The sequence below is a fragment of the Balaenoptera physalus genome (genome assembly GCF_965194825.1).
Source record: "Balaenoptera physalus genome assembly, chromosome: 5".
Lineage (NCBI taxonomy): Eukaryota > Metazoa > Chordata > Mammalia > Artiodactyla > Balaenopteridae > Balaenoptera > Balaenoptera physalus.
The window spans coordinates 40,116,289-40,132,350 of NC_138884.1; the positions used below are offsets into that span (position 1 = coordinate 40,116,289).

At 38.9% G+C, this 16,062-nt stretch overlaps 1 protein-coding gene and 1 long non-coding RNA gene across 6 annotated transcripts in view; one reads left to right on the top strand and one right to left on the bottom strand.

Moving 5' to 3' along the window:
- Positions 1-16,062, bottom strand: part of LOC309661689 — a 278,933-nt gene that overhangs the window by 152,374 nt on the left and 110,497 nt on the right. The window lies entirely within an intron of this gene.
- The window catches only part of LRAT (lecithin retinol acyltransferase), a 100,052-nt gene that overhangs the window by 45,720 nt on the left and 38,270 nt on the right, over positions 1-16,062 (top strand). For all 5 annotated transcript variants that reach the window (XR_014264154.1, XM_082463579.1, XM_082463581.1 and 2 more), the window contains exon 4: positions 14,399-14,510. The gene's annotated coding sequence lies outside the window, so the exon portion shown is untranslated. The remainder of the gene's footprint in view (positions 1-14,398; positions 14,511-16,062) is intronic.

Genomic DNA, 16,062 nt, shown 5'->3' on the forward strand with positions numbered 1-16,062 from the left:
ACGCGGGCTTTCTCTAGTTGTGGTGAGCAGCGTCTACTCTTTGTTGTGGTGCACAGGCTTCTCATTGTGATGGCTTCTCTTGTTGCAGAGCACAGGCCCTAGGCGTGCAGGCTTCAGTAGTTGTGGCACATGGGCTCAGTAGTTGTGGCACGTGGGCTCAGTAGTTGTGGCTCCCGGACTCCAGAGCGCAGGCTCAGTAGTTGTGGCTCACAGGCTTAGTTGCTCCACGGCATGTGGGATCTTCCCAGACCAGGGCTCGAACGTGTGTCCCTGCATTGACAAGCGGATTCTTAAACACTGCGCCACCGTGGAAGCCCTAATTAACTTCTTTCTTCAGAGTAACTTAACTCTATGATTATTCTCCACAGTATAGTTATTTGATTCCTTCTTTACCTTTTACAAATGTGTCAAATACCTAGATATCCACTTAACATTCAAAGATGTACTTAATATACAGACGGGGGATATTCTAAAATGCCAAACCCTAATTTTTTTGTAATATTCTCCTTGCCATGTTTTTATAAAGCAATATTTTTTATCCAGCATCTACAACTTGAATTATTAGATCATATAGCTCTTTTCTCATTCCTGTTTTCAATTAAATTATAAATCCACTAGATGGTGTGTATGGGCAGACAGAAAGAAAAGTTAGTTCATTTTGTCTACTCTATAGTTCAAGTTAAAAGTTTCTATTTGAGGAGAAGGCTAAAAATTTCTGATTACATTTTGGTTTTTGGAGGAAGGGGAAGATATCTCCATGAAAAAAACACAACCAAAAAAGGATTTTCTGCAACAAGGTCCTATTGTATAGCACAGGGAACTCTACTCAATATTCTGTAATAACCTATATGGGAAAAGAATCTGAAAAAGAATAGATACATGTATATGTGTAACAATTGCTTTGCTGTACACCTGAAACTAACACAACATTATAAATCAATAATACGCCAATATAAAATAAAAATAAATAAGTAAATAAAACCAAGTTTTTATACCCTTAGATAAACAGGTTTTTCATCTACATGAATGTTCTAGTAGACCTTCTAAAGTCATGGAGGACCCAGGACAATTCTTTTTTGAATGGGATGAGCCTTCAACTTGCAGGACATATGGGATACCTGGCTCCCATCCACTACCTGACAACAAACTCCCCATCACTCTTATAAACAAAAATGCCCCGCAGGTGTGGCACCAGTCCTGTTGAGTCCCACTGGGACACATCCAGCACCAGATTACTGGGTCTTAAGAGATGAACATCTTCAACTTTATTTAATATATGCTTGTTCTCCAAAGTAACTTCCACTTACTCCAAGTTCTCTGAAGTGTTTAGACCAATTTACACTCTCACCAGCAGGATATGAAATTTACCATTCCTCCACGAATGTGCAGTTTTTACCTCTAAAGTTTCACTTTTCCTAGGTTATAGCTTTGTTGACCTCAACAGTTAGCTGCTAAAAACCATAACTTACCTATGCTCTAACTCTGTATACCTCCCACCAAAGTATGGCATCTTCCACCTTTCTCAATCAGCTCAGAACAGCATACGTGCTCACCTGAATGCAGGTGTAGTCTCTTCTGCCATTTTGCCAAGTGTAGCTATGGCAAGAAGTTCCTTACTGATCCTTGCTCATGTCCACTAATGCCAGGGATGTTTATTTCCATCTCTTATCAGCCCTTTTCTTCAAATTCCAAAGGGATTTGGCAGGAGTCCCCTGGGTATTTAGGATTTGCACTAAAAAAAATCTTGAAATTTGAATCTCTGGTTTCATAGAGCAAATGCAGAGTGAAATAAATGGAGCCAAAAGCACTATTGAGTGATAACGACCTGATCTTTACACTTCTGACTATAGCTATAAAACAATCTTCACCACTGTAATGGCAAAATACTCCACACTCAGAGGCTCACAATAATAAGCATTTATTCTCGAGCTCATGGTCAACTTCAGCTGGGCTGACATAGGCTCAGCTGCGGTGGGCAGCTCTGCTTCAAGTTGTGGGTTATTTAGGCTTTGGCATGGGTTCAGGTCTGCTCCACATTTTTCATTCTGGGGCCCACGGGCAGAAGCCACCCAGGGCTTGCTCTTGTCCTGGAAAATCATTGGAACACAAGACCATGAGTCCACCACTCAAGCATATTTAGAGCTGCTGTTTGTATCACACCTGCTGATTTCCCAGTGGCCAAAGCATGTCACATGGCCAAGCCCAAAGATAGGAAAATAGACTTCATTCCAAGGGAGAGGTGGAGGGGGCTGAGTATTTGCTGAACAATAACCCAGTACAACACGAAGCACAACCCTTTTTGTAATAAAATAGTCTGTGATTAATAGAACATTTGGGGTTTTATGACCAAAACACAGCAAATATATCAAAACCAATATCAAGAATTAATGGAATAATAACCAGAACTGAAGCCCTTTTGTGCATGTATACACACACATTCTCTTTCTGTCTCACTAAACACAGTCACTCTGCCATGGAGCCACAGTTTCCTCACTCCTCCTTCAGTGGCAGAAGACAGAGCTATTTGGTTTGGAGCAGGGCCTCAAGTGCTTCTCCAACAGGGAATAAGGGGGAAAGAAACCTTGGTTCTCCCTGCATCTTCCCTCTCTGCCAGCTCAATCAGAATCAACACTCTCCAGTTACCCCTTTTCTGAAACACACTGAATTTAAAAAACTTTTATTGTTTCTCTCCCTTAAATGAATCAACTTCATAAATTAAAAGGTAGTCTTTACCATAATGAAAGTCTAAGTAGTTAGAAAAATATATTAAGGCTCCTTTGGTTTTTGAAGACATCTAAGAATAGAGTGGTTAAATAAGTTGTGGTATATTATTTCAATGAATACTAGACAGTAATGAAAATTTATAGTATTTTATGTAGCTGAACAAATTGCAGCTACATTCAATATCATGTGTGAATGTCATAGACACAATGTTGAATGAAATAAGTCAGGAACATGAATATGTACTGTAATTCCATTTATATAAAGTTCAAAAAGCAGGCAAAAAAACTAGTGTTTGAAGATGCATGCTTAGGTGGAAGACCCATAAATAAAAGGAAGAAAGTAATTTTCATAAAAGTCAGGACAGTGTGTACCTTTATTGGGGGTGGTAGTGATTGGGAGAAGCAGGAGGGAACCAGGTAACATTGGTGGTGAGTACATGGACGTTGTTCTGTGATAAGGCATCAAACTGTACATATTTGTTCCTTGAACTTTTCTCTACAAGTATTGTATTTCGCTATTAAAGGTTTAAAATGTCTAGGGATCCCACGATATTTGGTCCCATCAACTTAATCTTTACACACCATAAAATTTAATAATAACACACTTTGTCTCTAGCTTCAATTCTCAGTTAATTCAGCCCACATGTATTCAATGCCTTCTCTATCTCTGTGTTCCTGTTTATCACTTTTGTGGGGTTTTCTTCTAACTGTTGTCTGTCCACACTGGATAAGTAATAGATTTCCTTCCAACTGTTATATTTGTGATTAAGGTTAAGCTTAAATATTACATCACACTAAAAGGCCATTTATCTCTGCCCATGCCTAGAAACTATGCCCTAGCTCCACCCATACTTCTTTTAGGTACTCACTTGGTACTCACTTCATCCTTAGACTGCACGAAGGAATGCATTGGTGAAAATCCATAGGTAGTACTAGAGAAACAACTTCTACGTTTGATGACCCATTTAGCTTTTGTGTATATAAAGACACTTTCTGATAAAGACATCTAAGTGTTCCTTGGTAGGACCAAAGGGAAATGCAAACAAGAAACAGATCAGTGTATATGTCAATAGAAAACTAGATAGAGGTGAGTCAAGCGTGACAAGTGAGCAGAGGTCTCCCTCTTTTCTGGGCCCCCAGATTTGTAAACCTAATGTTTATTGTCACCTCTTTTGTATTTTATCTTTAGATCTCCTGTTCTAAAACCATTTTTCTTCCTGTATCCCCCCAAAAAGGTTAAGGTAAGAGAGGTGCCTTAATCTGCTTCAATAGTATCTTAATTATACTTTCAAGCATATGTGATATGGGTGGTTTGGGGAGAGGTTATTCTTGACAAGTCTCCTTAACTACCGTTGACCCAGAAAATAGGAGTTTGAAATGCACTCATATGTGGAATTTTTTCTATAGTAAATACTATAGTACTACACAATCCATGGTTGGTTGAATCCGCAGATGAGGAACTGGCAGATACAGGGGGCTGACTATAACTTATATGCAGATTTTCCACTGTGAGGAGGGTTGGCACCCCTAATCCCCACATTGTTCAAGGGTCAACTGTTTCTTGTTTATTTGACTAAAAAGAGAAAAGCTGTTAAGGGGTATAGTTGGGGAATGGGTCACCCTAATTACCTGATTGTTCTTATTAAGTGAAAATTAACCCTCCTCATGAATTGGATCTGTTTTAACTATAGACCAAGTATATGATTACTCAGATGGGTAGACTGCATGCTGTTGCATCTGGATCTTTCCTCAGGGCTATGAGATTATATTGGATGTTGTCTCGGTTATTCACTTTTTTAAATATGGCACTTTACCAATCATCTTTAGTCTAAGAATCAGGATAGCATTCACAATGACAATATAGTCATAAAAATATAAATATCTCTGATAATTTTATTTAAACAGAATAAACCAAAAAAGAGAAAGTAAATGTTTATAAGCCTTCACACAATAAATATAAAATTTCAGAAGCCATAAGTACTCCTAAAAACATTGAGTTTCTTTAGAAAGTGATCGTCAAAGTAATCAAAGTGCTTACAGATTTCTGAGTCAGCAAAATTAGGAAATTTTAAAAACTAACATGTATTACTAGCAAATTACATGAAGGGAGGGATCATACCTATCTTATTCACCACTATATCCTGGGCTTAATGCCTGGCACATTGTAGGTGTCCACAAAAGATTTTTAAATGGATGAATGACTGTCCATTGTGGGTCAGCAACATTATATATGTTGTGTAATATTCACAATAATGCTAAAAGTTAGGTTTTGGAATCCCCATTTTACAGATGAGGAGACCGAGTCTTGGGGAGGATAAAGAGTTGCCCAAGGTCACACAAGTAGGAAATGGCAGAGATGGGACTCACACTGTTGAGCCTAACACGAAATCCAGCTCTTGCTCAACAATGACGTTCATTTTGGCAGACTGCCAATTGCTTACCCAATAGCCATTTCCTTCCTCGTCCTTAATTAGACCCTAATTTTGTTTAGTGTCCTATTCCCACAGGTGGCTCAGGTAAATCCTGATTGGTAGGAACCAGAATAATGCCCCCGTTCCCTGTGCCTGTGACCAGTTTAGGGGTTTGGAACATGATCTGGTTTTGTCCAGTGCAATTGGAAGGAACTATTCTGACGGTGGGGGCAGGGGCAGGCTTCTGGAAAAGGATTTTTTTTGCCTCTTTAACAAAGAAATACAAGAGAGAAACAGACCTTTCTCTGATAGCTAAGTGCTTCTGTGTGGGATGTGATGCCCAGAGTGCTGAAGCCATCTTGCTGCCAGGAGGGGAGCCAGAAGACATGCTTAAGTGCCTGATACGTTGGGCGTCCAGGGTTGCTCAGCAGGTGGTAACTATCAATCAAGTCCTTGGTTTTGGTTACACAGTTACTTGAGAGCATGGCTGCCAACCAGCTAACTGGAGTGGCAGTCACTCTGCAATACTGACTCTGTTACAACGAACTCCACCACAGTTTTAAAAATCTCTATTCCAAATGGGCACATAAAATGAAATGCTACTATAGTTTTATCATTATTTTATGGAAATGGGATGTCTTCACTAACCAAGCTCCAGGTGGTTACTGGGTGCCAAGCACCAGGAACATGGTAAATACTTGAAAAGAAGAACATAGAAGAACAAAGAGAGACACTCAGCCAGCCTGCTCAGGAAGAGGAAGGGTCAGAGAGGAAGGGTCAGGGAAGTTTCTACACCAGAGCTGCCAAGAAGGGACATTTGAATGGAACCCTAAAAGACCAATGGGAGTTATCCAGGTAGAAAAAGAGGGAAAAGGGCATTCCCTGCAAAGGAGGTAGCATATGGAATGCATTGGGGGTCTGAGAGAATGTGGCACAATTGAGGAAGCACAAGTAATTGGGTGTGTAAGGTTCAGGTCAGAAGAATCGGGAAAGGGGTCTAGAGAGGTGAACAGAGGCCCTGGGGTCAAGCTATGCAAGCACTGGGGAGTTACTGAAGGATATTAAGGATGTACAGAACGTGATGCACTTTGGCAGCAGGAAGGAGAATATTTTGCAGGGGAAAGAGATGGTTAGAGATGATGAGGAGGAGAGAAGAAATGAAGTGAGCCTGTTAGATTCAACAGATATTTAGCACATGGTTAGGATGGAACTTGGTGACTGGATATGAGGGATTAGAGAGTAGGGGTAGGAAGTCTGCAAAGAAAAGCAGGGCTAGAGAGGGGTGTGGAGGAGACTGCCAGGCTGTGTGCTGAGGGCGTGGGAGAAGACAGAGATCATGAGTTAGTGGCTCCAGTGCCCAGGGTTGAGTGATGTACTTAGTGTGGTATTAGAAGCAAAGAAGACTGGATTGATCCACATTTGGGTAAGTATTGCAGAAGGAAAAAAGAGCAAGAGTAGCAAGAAGTTGGAGGTATTGTTTAAAGATATAGATTGAAGTGCTAAACCAAAGTGAGATGGAGAAGGAAGTAAAAGCAAAAGAAACTCTAATACATGGAGTGAAGAATAGGACTTTAGTCACAATTCTCATGGATACACAGGTACAGTTGAAACAGTGAGGATAATAGGAGCCTATGATGAGAAAGTTGAACCAACTGGTTTAAGATTTTACAGGTGGAGCAACTCCAGGTGATAATACGGGAGAAGGAATGAGTTGTTCATCTCTCTGTGGAGATGCAAGTCATTGAAGTTGAAGCCAAGGTACTAGGTATTGGAAGAGTCGTCCACATGAACATTAAAGAGAGCAGGATTATGGCAAACTTGGGGTGGAGAGAAAAATCATAAGCCGAGTTCCAAAATCTCTGATGCATACAAGAACAATAAGAAGGGCTGGAGGACAGTACATCTGAGAGGCACAAGTTTCAAAGGAAGAAGGATTTTTACAGGAGATTGGAGGAATGTTGAATGGGCAAGTACTAACAGTCATTTAGCACTTACTGTGTGCCAGTTTCTGTTTCAAGTACTTTACAAAACTCATTACATTCTCACCTGTGAGATGGGTACTATTATTATCCCCCATTTTGCAGACGAGGAAACTGAGGCTCTGAGACATTGAATAACTTGCTCAAAATACCGAGCCATGATTCCAGTCCGGGCAGTGAGGCAACAAAATCCACACATTTACCCATGCCATTGTCCTGCTGATTCTGCTGCACAAGCCCGGCCAGCCCCTGTGGTTAAGTGGAAAGTTCAAGAACAAACAGCCTCCACTTAAGAGTGCAGGGAGGAGATAGCTTCTGGGGTGGGGAGCCATTCAAAAAGGCAGGACATGACTAGTCCTTGATAGCATCAACCGACTCCTTTATGTTTTCTAGAGTGTATTTTATTGGGTATTTAAACATAATAGTGTGCCTTTGAACTGTGTGTTGATGTGTAAACTGCCTCAGGCCTTTTTAGAAATGGGTGTGGTAGACTTTTAAAATAAATGGTTACCTTAATTATTAACTATAAGTACTCAATCACATGAAGGAAATAATTTGCATCTTACAGAGAATTTATACACATTCTAAGAACTGTAGAAAAGAAACTAAAACATGCAGTCTTGAAAAATATATGGTTCTGTTTTTGCTCTGCATTAGTAAGCTTTATGGCAAACCAGCAAACCAGTTTATTTGGGGTTCATGACTACCTGTTGGAAGAAACTCTCCTTTTTCTTTTTTCTTTTTGTTACCTACTAGACACTACCTTAAAAACCAAGAGCCCAAGAACGTAAGAAGGCATTGTAATTCAAAGGAGAAGCTTTTTGCTTGGCTCATATTAAATACTGTTTATTTTCTTAGAATTAAGGCCCAAAGAGTCTTTGCATAAAGTACTAATACTATAAAGCTCTGAGAGACCAGCCTCCTGTCTTACAAAGCTGTTTCTTTCTCTTCATGAAAATTGTGGCTCTAGGAAATATAGACATGAGGAAAATATGGATTCATACAAAAGGAAATTTACAGTGTAATTATAAACTGTACCATGGACTCATAATTGGAAATCTGCATTTCATAATTACATTTTAAAACTCCAGTACATACAAAATAGTTTCTTTCAAAATGTGAATCTGGTTTTGTCTGGAAATGCATCTACTGAAATGAAGCTTACTGCAAAAACTTTATACTAATCATGAATGTGGTCATGGACAGTTTAATCCAAATTCAGAGTGGATTCATCAGAAGTAGGGTCTCAGTCAGGTAATTTGAAAAAACCAAGTGATTTTTTTTTTTCATCTTAAAGGTTCAGAGAGGCAGCTTTTGACTCTTCAAGGTAGCTGTTCTTAGTGCAGATGAAATAACTAGGTTTATAGACCAAATAGTTATACACAAGGGGAGAGAAGAGAAATTGGAGAACTGTTAGCAAAGAAGATTATCCTTTGCTTCTACTACTGTTTGACTCTTTGGAAAAAAGTGCAATTTAAAAGCAAAAAATAGCAAGCAACCAAGAATGCACAAACTGTTTCAACTACCACCATCAAGTTTCAGTAAGGGAGTGAGATAAGTAAAACAAAACAAAGATGCATAAAACAAAGCAAATTTTTAAAAAATTCATTTTATTTATTTATTTATTTTTGGCTGTGTTGGGTCTTCATTGCTGCACATGAGCTTTCTCTAGCTGCAGTGAGCGCGGGCTGCTCTTCATTGCGGTATGCAGGCTTCTCATTGCAGTGGCTTCTCTTGTTGCGGAGCACAGGCTCTAGGCGCACAAGCTTCAGTAGTTGTGACATGTGGGCTCAGTAGCTGTGGCTCACGGGCTCTAGAGCGCAGGCTCAGTAGTTGTGGCACATGGGCTTAGTTGCTCAATGGCATGTGGGATCTTCCCAGACCAGGGCTTGAACCCGTGTCCCCTGCATTGGTAGGAGGATTCTTAACCACTGTGCCACCAAGGAAGCCGCCAAAGCAAAATTAATCAATCTTTTCATTTAGGGGGAAAAAAACACCTTTTAATAAGGAAATTTCCTTGGTGTAGATCTGTTGGTGGCAATCTCAGTTTCTGTCTTTAAAAAAGCGTACTTATGAAGGTTTCCTGCTAAGATCAAGAACAAGACAAGGTTGTCCTCTCTCACCACTCTTTTTCAGTATTGTACTGAAAGTCTTAGCTAATGCAATAAAACAAGAAAAGGAAATAAAAGGTATACAGTTTGGGAAGAAAGAAAGAAAATTGCCTTTGTTCACAGATGAGATAATCTTCTATGTAGAAAATCTGAAAGAATCAACAAAAAAATTCCTGGAACTAATAAGCAATTACAGCAAGGATGCAAGATACCAGGTTGATATGCAAAATCCAGTCACTTTCCTATATACTAGCAGTTAAAAAATGGAATTTGAAATAAAAACCACATTATCATTTACATTAGCATGTAGAAAAAAATGAAATACTTAGGTATAAGTCTAACAAAATATGTTCAAGATCTGTATGAGGAAAACTTCAAAACTCTGATGAAAGATCTCAAAGAACTAAATAAATGGAGAGATATTTCATGTTCACAGATAGGGAGACTCAATCTTGTCAAGATGTCAGATTTCCCAACTTGCTCTATAGATTTTACACAGTCCCAATCAAAATTCCAGCAAGTTATTTTGTGGATATAGACAAACTGATTCTAAAGTTTATGTGGAGAGGACCCAGAATAACCAAGACAATGTTGAAAGAGAAGAACAAAGTTGGAGAATTCAACTTCAAGACTTACTATAAAGCTACAGTAATCAAGATGGTGTGGTATTGGTGAAAGAATAGGCAGATCAATAGAAGAGAATAGAAAGGCCAGAAATAGACTCACACAAGTACAGTTAACTAATCTTTGACAAAGGTGAAAAAAGCAATTCAATGGAGAAAATATAGCCTTTTCAACAAATGGTGCTGGGACAACTGGACATCCACATGCAAAAAAATGAATCTAAACAAAGATCTTGCACCTTTCACAAAAATTAATGTAAAATGTATCATAGGCCTAAATGTAAAATGCAAAACTATAAAACTCCTAGAAGATAACAAGAGAAAACCTACATACCTTGGGTATGGTAATGACTTTTTAGATACAACACCAAAGGCACAGTCCATGAAAGAAATAATCAATAAGCTGAACTTCTTTAAAATTAAAAAATTTTGTTCCATTGAAGACACTGTCAAGAGAATGAGAAGATAAGCCACAGACTGAGAGTAGATATTTGCAAAAGACATATCTGATAAAGGACTGTTATCTAAAATGTACAAAGAACTATTAAAACTCAACAATAAGAAAACAAATAACCTACTTAAAATATGAGCAAAAGACCTTAACAGATGCCTCACCAAAGAAGATAAACAAATAGAAAATAAGCATATGAAAAGATGCTCAACATCATATGTCACTAGGGAAATGCAAATTAAAACAATGAGTTACCACTTCACACCTATTAGAATGGCCAAAATCCAGAACACTGACAATACTGAATGCTGGTGAGGATCTGGAGCAACAGGAACTCTCATTCATTGCTGGTGAGAATGCAAAATGGTACAGCTACTTTGGAAGACAGTTTGGCAGTTTCTTACAAAACCAAACATACTCTTACCATATGGTCCAACAATCGTGTGCCTTTACCCAAACGAGTTGAAAGCTTATGTCCATACAACATCCTGCACAAAGATGTTTATGGCAGCTTTATTCATAATTGCCAAGACTTGGAAGCAACCAAGATATCCATCAGTAGGTAAATAGATAAACTGTGGTATATCAGACAATGGAATATTATTGTTAATCAAGCCATGAAAAGACATGGTGTAATTTTAAATGTATATTACTAAATGATATGAGCCAATCTGTAAAGGTTGCGTACTGTATGATTCCAACTATATGACATTCTGGAAAAGGCAAAACTATGGAGACAGTAAAAAGATCAGTGGTTGCCAGGGATAGGGAGGAGGAAAGAATGACTAGGTGAAGCACAGGACTTTTAGGGCCGTGAAAATACTCTGTATGATACTATAGTGATAAATACATATCATTATACATTTGTCCAAACTCATAGAATATACAACACCAAGAGTGAACCCTAAAGTACACTATGGACTTTGGGTGATAACACTGTCAATGTAGGTTCATCCTTGGTAACAAATATACCACTCTGGTGGATGATGTTGATAGTGGGGAAGGCTGTGCATATGTGGGAGTAAAGGGTATATGGAAACTCTGTATGTTTTACTCAATTTTAAAATCTGTGAACCTAAAATTGTTCTAAAAAATAAAGTCTTAAAAAATGAGCTTATTTATCCTCTATGTTTGAAAGTTAATTTTACTAGGAATATTTGTAGACTGGATGTGGTAGCACTTGATATTCCACTATTGCCACTGAAAAATCAGCTCAGTTTGGCGGTCCTTCAGTGGTAAGGCCTCTTCTCCTTCCTGGCCTTTCCTTTTTCTCTTTGGGATTCTACAGTTTCACCCTGTTGTGTCTAGCTATCCATTCCTTCTTACCTTGTTTGAGAATCATTGGGTTTCTTGTATCAGAGAATTTGTTCTTTCATTCATTCTGGAAATTTGTAAGCCACTATCTCTCAAAGTAATTTCTTTTCTTTTTCTATTTTCTCCTTTAACTCCAAATGGAATTATGTGAGACTTTTACTTTTCTCAAAAATAAGCTTCTTCGAATTACTTCATCTTTGTCAAAGGCCATAGAAAATATATCCTGTGTAGGGATTTCTGGACTTGTCCTTATAATCCACCTAAACTGTGATCTTCCTGAATTGTCCTCTGTTGTGAAAAGCAAATTGCTTAGAGTTTGAGAAAGTACAATAACACAGTATAATATTTTACATTGATGAATTCATTTGGTGGGATTCACGGCAACCTGATTTTTGGCAATACAGCTGCCAAGTTTTCAATTATCTGTAATATCACTGAAACTAGATTGTCATCAAGATGACCCAGTCTCATTGATCATAGAGAATGATGGCAATGTTCCATGATGGAAAAGGAGTGGGTAGCATCACCAATCAATGCCATCTGCAGATTTTTTATATAGATACTGGAAATTTGGGCCATAACAAATTGACAAGGAGTTTCTAGGACTGCTAATGTATGGCATGAGTATAGAGTTACCTTTTTAAAAGGGATTTACAACTCATTTTTATCATTTGATTTTTAAAAACCTCCTCTTCATCTGTTAATGAAAAGACAAGACCGCTAATTTACTCTCATCAGCCACTGTGAAGTCATAAACAATAGAGAAATGGATGATAAAGTAATTTACAGCTAGTGAAGGTCTCCATCTAGAAATATTTGAAAGATAATTTATCAGAGTAAATATTCAAATGCCTCTGCTTCAGTATATTTCTTAACATTTGGAAGAAGCATATCCTGAATGAGAATCTGTAGGGAAGTACTAGTAATAGCATTCAGTATGGCTGCATCCATTTTTGCCATATCACCTTGTAAAATGAGTGAAATCAGTTATTGCCAGAGAGCTCAGTTTTGCCCAGAGCTTGCAATGGCGAGAAGCATGAACAAGCTGTGAACCGTTTGTATATTAAAATGACAGTGGCACAGTTAATCGGTTGCTTTTGCCTTAGTAACCTTAAGCAAGAAAAACTAAGCAGCAGTGTTAAGCAGGCTGGACAGGCTGGGAGGAGAGTGAAGATGCCATTTGTTTAGATGGAATATCTTGGAGACAAAAATCATCCTGGAATATATACAGAATACCCTTGCAACTGGTATTTATTGCCTGCCTACTCTGTGCAACTTGGTTCAAGTTCTCACAACACTTGCATTGGTCATGAAGAGCAAGGGTCCCCACCCCCTGGGCCATGAACAAGTACCGGTCTGTGGCCTATTAGGAACCGTGCCACACAGTAGGAGGTGATCGGGGGGGCAAGTGAGGGAAGCTTCATCTGTATTTACAGCCGCTCCCCATCGCTCTCATTACTGCCTGAGCTCCTCCTCCTATCAGATCAGCGGTGGTATTAGATTCTCATAGGAGCTCGAGCCCTACTGTGAACTGAGCATGTGAGGGATCTAGGTTGTGTGCTCCTTATGAGAATCTAATGCCTGATATCTGAGGTGGAGCTGAGATGTTGTTGCTAGCACTGGGGAGCAGCTGCAAATACAGATTATCATTAGCAGAGAGATTTGACTGCACAGAGACCATAATAAATCGATTGCTTGCAGAGTCATATCAAAACACTGTCAGTGAGTGGCAAGTGAAATTAAGCTCAGGGCTCCCACTGATTCTGAATTATGGTGAGTTGTATAATTATTTCATTATGTATTACAATGTAATAATAATAGAAATAAAGTGCACAATAAATGTAATACGCTTGAATCATCCCGAAACCGTCCCCCCTACCCTGTCCATGGAAAAATTGTCTTCCATGAAACCAGTCCCTGATGCCAAAAAGGTTGGGGACTGCTGATGAAAACGATCAAAAGTAACTGCAAGGGAAGCTTTGATAAACAAACAAAATTCTTAAGTTTAGTATGACAATTACTGAGAGCTTGTATGTTGCAGGTACTGACTGTCTAGGCATTAGGACTCAAAGAAGAAGCAGCTATGGCTCCACCTTCATATAATCATATAAACTAATGCAGCCATATAAACCAATATAAAAGACATGCTACTCTAGACTCCCTGTCACAATGTGAGTTGACTGTTCATTAGTGCATGAGCCAGGTTCACCCCACTCTGATAAAAAGATAAGGCTGATGTTGCTTTTGACACAGAAAGCTCCATTGTGAGGCCCTGGCACTTGAGAAAAGGTATGCCTCAGACCTGATTCAATTCTTAGAAGACAGGGTAAGGAAGCTGGAAATGCTTTTCCAGGGAGCTGTACCAGTGAAGCAGCCATCAGTCATTAATTCTCAAGAAACAAAGTCTTTGATTCCAGTGTCAGTGACAGGTCCATACTTGTTAGTGCTTCTTCATCTTAGTTTGCCCCAGACTACCAGCTAGAGTTCATTGTCACTCTGTCCTCACCAACAGCAAGCAGAGGCAGGCATGCCTGAGAGAGGAATGCTTGCTCAGAAGCAGAAGAAAATAGAAGTTGGAAGCAGGTTATGCATTATCTGTTTTCACTAAGTGGAGCAACAATGCAGTCAGCTCCGTGCAGTTTGTAAAAGCTTCAAAAACAGAACTTCCAAGGGGGGAGTAAACAACCGACCAATTCGTATTCCAATTAAACTAAATAAGTGCAGACTTTCTTACTCATAATATCTATTTTCCCCATTTCCTGGCTTAAAAAAAAATTTTTTTTCAGGTTGGTATCCACATTAATGGAGAACATGTTGAAACCTTTCAGGAAGATCTCACCTTTACACTGGACACATTGACTCCACCAAACTTACCCAAGATAGATGATGACCTAAAAGGTATGTTCATTTTCACTATCTGGTATTTTCTGCCAAAGCAGTTATTCTCTCCATTTTACATTACTTATTCTTTCTTCCAGTGTATTTTTTGGGACCTATAAAGATGATATGGCAAGTATGTAGGACACTGTGGCAAGAAGTACTTGTGTGGTTTCCCTGAGGCCAGGGCCTGGTGAGACCTGGGAGTAACATGCAGGACAGAGCTGGGGGTTTAGTTCATGAAAGAGACTGAGTAGACTGAATAGGCTCCACTCTCAGGGAGAAAGATGATGAGCCTACAATTCCACTTGGTCTCTCCTCTCTTCCAGGATAAAAGGATCCAAGCAAATATAAAGGTTATTGTTGCATAAATCAAGAATTGGTCTGCACAAATGGAAGGCTAGATTTTAGCCTGGATTCTGAGAGGCAAACGTTCAGAAAAATGATCCTCTCCTACTAGGAGGGAGATGTAACACTCTAGTGAAGGTAGGAAGGGCACACAAAAGGCAATCGTGGTTATGGGAAATAGTCATGAAGCATATGAATCAGAAAGAGAGGGAGAGCTTAGGAAGGCTCTCAGCCTTTTAGAGATTCAGTTTCAGGAAACTAAAATAAATCCACAAGTCTACTCTGACTTGTCATGCTTCTCCCCACGTTTGGATCAGCTTCCAACATTTTATCCCTTGTGTTTTTACTGTTGTGAAATAGCTCTAAGAATTCCTTTAAGGTGAAGGTTTTCTTTCAGCAGGCATCATTTCTTCTGGGACATCTTCATCCGTTTAATCACAATCATTTTCTTCCTTTATGTTGTTAAGTTTGCCTTCACTCATTTCTTCTGGCTGCACATCTAGTCTTTCAAATGTTGACAGTGTCCGCATTCCTCCTGTCAGCTCTTCCTTCATAATTCCTTTACAACGGATCTGAATTTACTTCCCCTGATATCACTTATCATTTATTTGGTATACCTTCATCTTTCTTGGCCAGGTCTCTCTTCCAGTGATCCATTTTTTGTAAAATGTTGTGTGGGTTTGTCACTGACAGACAGGGAAGCAACACAACTACACACTTTGTGTGTGCATGAACTGAATAATGATCTTGCAATTACATCCAGTCAATATATCTTGGTAACTGAAATCAGAACCATGCTGTTGGGGGACTAATGTTAATCAACCAAATTTTGATAACTGAAATTTTTGCATATTGGAAATGTGCAAAGTGAGGACTGCCTATGTATTCAAAGGGTTTACAGTGTAATTGTCCATGTGCTTCTTGGCATAAATTTAACTTTTGTATGCTTATGAAATTTGCTTTAAAGGTATTTTACAATTGAGGATATTTCTTCCTGCTTTTTGGACTAGTTTTCTTATTAGTTCATTTTAAGGAGGTCTTATTGGTATTGCACATTTTTTATCTTTATCTTGGTGAACTGGTATTTATTGCATAGTTCCCTGTATTAAATTAAATGCTGTTCAACCTTAGAGAGTATCTATAAAATTTTGTTCTCCCAGGAAGATGAGCTGTGAATTTAGAGTCTAAACAAAATGCTATTTTCCCACAAAAGCATTATTGTTGA